This window comes from Balaenoptera acutorostrata, chromosome 7 (genome assembly GCF_949987535.1).
Source record: "Balaenoptera acutorostrata chromosome 7, mBalAcu1.1, whole genome shotgun sequence".
Classification (NCBI taxonomy): Eukaryota; Metazoa; Chordata; class Mammalia; order Artiodactyla; family Balaenopteridae; genus Balaenoptera; species Balaenoptera acutorostrata.
Genome location: NC_080070.1, coordinates 56010666 through 56018014, shown reverse-complemented (window position 1 = coordinate 56018014; position 7349 = coordinate 56010666). Strand labels below are relative to the sequence as shown.

The 7349-nt window shown below is 35.4% G+C and overlaps 1 long non-coding RNA gene across 1 annotated transcript in view; it reads left to right on the top strand.

The window, feature by feature from the left end:
- The window catches only part of LOC103018744 (uncharacterized), a 35459-nt gene that overhangs the window by 893 nt on the left and 27217 nt on the right, over positions 1–7349 (top strand). Inside the window, exon 2 of the long non-coding RNA XR_452301.2 lies at positions 3007–3098. This is a non-coding gene — a long non-coding RNA (uncharacterized LOC103018744). The remainder of the gene's footprint in view (positions 1–3006; positions 3099–7349) is intronic.

Here is a 7349-nt window from a genome sequence, read left to right as displayed (position 1 = left end):
CGCTTTCTCTGCCGAGGACCCGGGTTCAATCCCTGGTCAGGGAACTAAGATCCCACAAGCCACGCGGCAGGGGAAAGAAAGAAAGAAAAAGAAAGGGAGAGAGGGAGCGGGAGGGAGAGGAAGAGGGAGGGAGGGAGGAAGGAAGGAAGAAATTAGGTTGTTACTAAGTAGGTGTTTAATCTTAATAACATTTGCTGCCATTTGGATTATTATCTTTACTAGGTTTTACAATCTCAGAATCTTACAATCTCAGAATTATGTTGAGCCCAATCTGTTTATTTTCTAAGGTTTATTTTTTTTATTAGTGAACACAAGGCCAGATTGTTTTCCTTGTCATAACATTTACATGGGAACATGATAACAGCAGATAAAAATAAATGGGAAGTTGATATAAAAACATCTCAAAATACTGAGGAACATTAGGTACTATAAACAAATGAGAAAACATAATATTTTTCTTGAACAAAACACCATCAGTGCCTGAAATATTTATTACAGCTCTGGTTACCAGATAGTAAAAGAAACATGAAATGTAAATCGTCCCCTTTAAATGTTCGGCTAAAATGAACATGAGGTGAAATGACCCTGATGCGTAAGTCATTACTGACAGAAACTATTATTAGTTCTGCCACTGAGTGGATAGAATGCCTTCCCCATGGCTGCTAAGATTAAAGTATAGGCAAACCATTAAACTCAGGCACTAGAGAATTTTGCGTAATAAGCACGACAGTCTGAAATGAGCCAGTGGCATACGTACAATTTGATTTTTTTAAATGTTGTAAACTAGAGTTATTCTAATAAAAATAACTAATAAAATAAGCATTTTATTTTGGAATAATTTAAATTTACGGGAAAGTTACAAAGATAGCCCAAAGAGTCCTATATACCCTTTACTCAGTTGCCCTAAAGTTAACGTCTTGTATAACCATTTGTCAGAACTAGGAAATTAATGTTGCTACAATACTCTTAACCAAACTATAGACTTTATTTGATCTCACTAGCTTTTCGACAATAACCTTTTCTGTTCCAGGACTCAATCCTGAATACCACATTACATTTAATCTAATAAACATTTTAGTGTAGTTTATTACTTTAAGCATAAAATGAACAAATATAATTAAATCTAGCACTTTATAATGCTATTTTATAATCATCCCGCTTCTCTGTTACTGTAGTTACTCAAGAGGTAATTTACCTCAGCATTTGCTGTGATATTAACTTTCTGATACTCTTCATCATCTGTAATTTTTGTTATAATGATATAGGTTAGCAAGAAGTAATCATTAAATTGGATTTACTAGTACGTCCTAAGAAAATGCTTCTTCTCTGCAGTTCCTCTTCCGGAGCCACCCCAAGGACAGAACATTGACATAATTGGGGTTTTTTTAGTTCTTAACCTCCCTTTTCTGCATCCCCCACTCCCTTTCTTTTAATTGCCTCTTCTTACTACAGGTACTAAGTACCCTTCTGCTTTCCCCTCACAGTACCTATCAAAACTGGATCTCAGGCATAGCTTTGATACCTGCATTTTACAAGCTGATGTGATTTTAAGTCAGTGTGTTGAATCTCAGGGCATTTACTTTTAGTTTTTATCTGTAATTGTGAAATGAATAAAAGGCTCTAGCTTCTACTAAAAAAGTTCAAGCGTTAGTGTGGGAGATCCTTCCATGGGGGGAATATGTGAAAGAAGCAGAGGCTTTTTGGTATCCTTTGTATAAGAGAAGGTAGCAGCTAACATTGTTTCTATAAGATTCAGTCTAACTTTAATTACTTTATTGATTCTATAACCCAACTTAGCAGGTTTCACTAGCGTTCATGTACAAAGAAAATAACACAACGGTCTTGTTCACTATAGTCCTTTATCCGTATGATCTCCAGAGGAGTGGTTTTTTTTTTTTCCCCTTAAACATACAGATTTAATCAGATCACTGAATTCAAGATCCCCTCATGGGCTCAGCATGAGTGCTGTATCCATGTTTCAGATGGGAACATTTATAAAGTTCCTTTCTTGGACATTCCATCTTTATATCTTATTGCCACCTTGATCTTGAAAAGATTTTTTTTTAAGGGGCATATGTTACCATCAACTACTCAGATGTCTACACCTTACCCTTTTTTATATTTCCTAACAGGTCCTTTGGCTCAATATATACTCTCTGAATATTTGTTAATTTATTTTTTTAGGAAAGACAATAGCTAGATTGCTAATTCCTATGACATATGAATTACGTGAAGTGGGGCATAAAGTTACTCTCACTCAACAGCCTTATAATCCCCAAAACTAACGTCAAATATTCTTTTAGTTTCATACTGTTAAAAATATTGTTACTCTGAGAATCATTATAAATTGGGGTCTTACACTATACGATAAAATGAAGTTCTCCTAGATGATAAAAGTAAATAGACTGAACAAATGAGAGCTATATACCGTCTAAGCTCTTCATCTCTAAGTTAAAATGTAGTATTGTCAAAGTAAGGGCCTCAGATCATGTAATTATTGTCCTGAAACAAGGCCTATGTAAAGAAAAAAAAAAAGTGAATTTATTGCCTTTCTTCCTAAGGATTTTTAGTTTCTTCATTTATTCATTGATGTAACAATTACCAAGTTCCTAATTTGTCCCACACACTCAGCTATGTGCTAGAACCCTGCCTTGGTTACGGAATAACTAAGTAAGAATAATTAAGCACAGTAGTTGTGTTAATGAAAGAAGCAAATTTTAATATTATTGATACCTGAATTCATAGTGAGTGGAAAAAACATTTCTACTGAACATGATTTTGTTTTGCTTTTAATGCACCCTGTTTTTAATTTGAAGGGTATCACTGAAAGGTTATTTTCTTAGAAATATATATATATAGAAATCCTAAGAAATAGTTGAATCATGTTTTGAAGACCCCCATTGTCAACCATTTGTACTAGAGGAAGAAAAAAGTTTTAAGGGGCTTCTGCTATACTATGGGTCATTGAGTGCTCTCTTTTTTATACTTTCTTTTAATCATCTACAGGTATAAGAATGGCAGTGGAATTATCAGAAGGGCCTTTGATAATGATACTTCTGCTTGTCCAAAACAAGAATACTCATGCAGCAGGAAAGTTGGTAGTGTATTGAGTTCTCATTTACCTAAACCATTTTCTTTGTTACTTATTACTGATATTTCATAAAGCAGTAACCACTTACTAACAAATAGAATTCTTAGATAATTTGAATAGTAATTAAAAATAAGGAAATTAATGTTTATATTAGCTTATTCCTGTATTATTTTGTCTTTATTACTACCACATCATAAATTAATCAGTTAAAATATTCTCTTCTAGAAAAAGGTATTGTAAGAATATGTAAATCATTGTCCTAGGCATGTGTGTTAGACTATCACTCTGTACATGGTAAGCTACAGCTTTGGAATGGAACAGCATTTGTACACATTGCACTCATTATATAGCCTACTTAGACTCAAGGCAGAGAATACACTCTGAGATGGTGCAGAACACATAACTTATTGGAGGCTATGGTTGGAAATGAAGTTTATTGAGAACTCATTTTGTTCAAGAGTTTTATAGAGTATAACTACCAAATATAGAATGGATGGCTGGTGGGAAGTAGCTACATAGCACAGGGAGATCAGCTCGGTGCTTTGTGACCACCTAGAGGGGTGGGATAGAGAGGGTGGGAGGGAGGGAGACGCAAGAGGGAGGGGATATGGGGATATGTGTATACGTATGGCTGATTCACTTTGTTATACAGCAGAAGCTAACGCACCATTGTAGAGCAATTATACTCCAATAAAGATGTTTAAAAAAAAGAGTTTTATAGAGTATAAAATATATACAGTTTTTTGAACCTTTCTTAAGGGTCATAGACACTTAATAGAGATATACTTTAAAAAAATTAAATTGGTAATAATTCCTTTTGCCCTTTCAATTCATTTATTCATTCAGTCTAGTTCTTGCAACAGCACTAAATCTTTCATTTGGTTACTGCAGAGCTCCCAGATATTTTAGTATTAATTTCGTTTTTTTTTTAACATCTTTATTGGAGTATAATTGCTTTACAATGGTGTGTTAGTTTCTGCTTTATAACAAAGTGAATCAGTTATACATATACATATGTTCCCATATCTCTTCCCTCTTGCATCTCCCTCCCTCCCACCCTCCCTATCCCACCCCTCTAGGTGGTCACAAAGCACAGAGCTGATCTCCCTGTGCTATGCGGTTGCTTCCCACTAGCTATCTATTTTACGTTTGGTAGTGTATATATGTCCATGCCACTCTCTCATTTTGTAATATCTTACCCTTCCCCCTCCCCATATCCTCAGGCCATTCTCTAGTAGGTCTGTGTCTTTATTCCCGTCTTGCCACTAGGTTCTTCATGACCTTTTTTTTTTTCCCTTAGATTCCATATATATGTGTTAGCATACTGTATTTGTTTTTCTCATTCTGACTTACTTCACTCTGTATGACAGACTCTAACTCCATCCACCTCACTACAAATAACTCCATTTCGTTTCTTTTTATAGCTGAGTAATATTCCATTGTATATATGTGCCACATCTTCTTTATCCATTCATCCGATGATGGACATTTAGGTTGCTTCCATGTTCTGGCTATTGTAAATAGAGCTGCAATGAACATTTCGGTACATGACTCTTTTTGAATTATGGTTTGCTCAGGGTATATGCCCAGTAGTGGGATTGCTGGGTTGTATGGTAGTTCTATTTTTAGTTTTTTAAGGAACCACCATACTGTTCTCCGTAGTGGCTGTATCAACTGACATTCCCATCAACAGTGTAAGAGGGTTTCCTTTTCTCCACACCCTCTCCAACATTTATTGTTTGTAGATTTTTGATGATGGCCATTCTGACCGGTGTGAGGTAATACCTCATTGTAGTTTAGATTTGCATTTCTCTAATGATTAGTGATGTTGAGTATCCTTTCATGTGTTTGTTGGCAATCTGTATATCTTCTTTGGAGAAATGTCTATTTAGGTCTTCTGCCCATTTTTGTGTCGAGTTGTTTGTTTTTCTGATATTGAGCTGCATGAGCTGCTTGTAAATTTTGGAGATTAATCCTTTGTCAGTTTCTTCAATTTCAAATATTTTCTCCCATTCTGAGGGTTGTCTTTTGCTCTTGTTTATAGTTTCCTTTGCTGTGAAAATGCTTTTAATTTTCATTAGGTCCCATTTGTTTATTTGTGTTTTTATTTCCATTTCTCTAGGAGCTGGGTCAAAAAGGATCTTGCTGTGATTTATGTCATACAGTGTTCTGCCTATGTTTTCCTCTAAGAGTTTGATAGTGTCTGGCCTTACATTTAGGTCTTTAATCCATTTTGAGTTTATTTTTGTTTATGGTGTTAGGGAGTGTTCTAATTTCATACTTTTACATGCACCTGTCCAGTTTTACCAGCACCACTTATTGAAGAGGCTGTCTTTTCTCCACTGTATATGCTTGCCTCCTTTATCAAAGATAAGGTGACCATATGTGCGTGGGTTTATCTCTGGGCTTTCTACCCTGTTCCATTGATCTATGTTTCTGTTTTTGTGCCAGTACCATACTGTCTTGATTACTGTAGCTTTGTAGTATAGTCTGAAGTCAGGGAGCCTGATTCCTCCAGCTCCATTTTTCGTTCTAAAGATTGCTTTGGCTATTCGGGGTCTTTTGTGTTTCCATACAAATTGTGAAATTTTTTGTTCTAGTTCTGTGAAAAATGGCAGTGGTAGTTTGATAGGGATTGCATTGAATCTGTAGATTTCTTTGGGTAGTATAGTCATTTTCACAATGCTGATTCTTCCAATCCAAGAACATGGTATATCTCTCCATCTATTTGTATCATCTTTAATTTCTTTCATCAGTGTCCTATAATTTTCTGCATACAGGTTTTTTGTCTCCTTAGGTAGGTTTATTCCTAGATATTTTATTCTTTTTGTTGCAGTGGTAAATGGGAGTGTTTTCTTAATTTCACTTTCAGATTTTTCATCATTAGTGTATAGGAATGCAAGAGATTTCTGTGCATTAATTTTGTATCCTGCTACTTTACCAAACTGATTGATTAGCTCTAGTAGTTTTCTGGTAGCAGCTTTAGGATTCTCTATGTATAGTATCATGTCATCTGCAAACAGTGACAGCTTTACTTCTTCTTTTCCAATTTGGATTCCTTTTATTTCTTTTTTTTCTCTGATTGCTGTGGCTAAAACTTCCAAAACTATGTTGAATAATAGTGGTGAGAGTGGGCAACCTTGTCTTGTTCCTGATCTTAGTGGAAATGGTTTCAGTTTTTCACCATTGAGGACAATGTTGGCTGTGGGTTTGTCATATATGGCCTTTATTATGTTGAGGAAATGCCTACTTTCTGCAGGGCTTTTATCATAAATGGGTGTTGAATTTTGTCAAAAGGTTTTTCTGTATCTATTGAGATGATCATATGGTTTTTATTCTTCAATTTGTTAATATGGTGTTTCACAGTGATTTGCGTATATTGAAGAATCCTTGCATCCCTGGGATAAATCCCACTTGATCATGGTGTATGATCCTTTTAATGTGTTGTTGGATTCTGTTTGCTAGTATTTTGCTGAGGATTTTTGCATCTATATTCATCAGTGATATTGGCCTGGAGTTTTCTTTTTGTGACATCTTTGTCTGATTTTGGTATCAGGGTGATGGTGGCCTCATAGAATGAGTTTGGGAGTGTTCCTCCCTCTGCAATATTTTGGAAGAGTTTGAGAAGGATAGGTGTTAGCTCTTCTCTAAATGTTTGATAGAATTCGCCTGTGAAGCCATCTGGTCCTGGGCTTTTGTTTGTTGGAAGATTTTTAATCACAATTTCAATTTCAGTGCTTGTGATTGGTCTGTTCATATTTTCTATTTCTTCCTGGTTCAGTCTCAGCAGGTTGTGCATTTCAAAGAATCTGTCCATTTCTTCCAGGTTGTCCATTTTATTGGCATAGAGTTGCTTGTAGTAATCTCTCATGATCGTTTGTATTTCTGCAGTGTCAGTGGTTACTTCTCCTTTTTCATTTCTAATTCTACTGATTTGAGTCTTCTCCCTTTTTTTCTTGATGAGTCTGGCTAATGGTTTATCAATTTTGTTTATCTTCTCAAAGAACCAGCTTTTAGTTTTATTGATCTTTGCTATTGTTTGCTTCATTTCTTTTTCATTTATTTCTGATCTGATCTTTATGATTTCTTTCCTTCTGCTAACTTTGGGGGTTTTTGTTCTTCTTTCTCTAATTGCTTTAGGAGCAAGGTTAGGTTGTTTATTCGAGATGTTTCCTGTTTCTTGAGGTAGGCTTGTATTGCTATAAACTTCCCTCTTAGAACTGCTTTTGCTGCATCCCATAGGTTTTGGGTCGTCGTG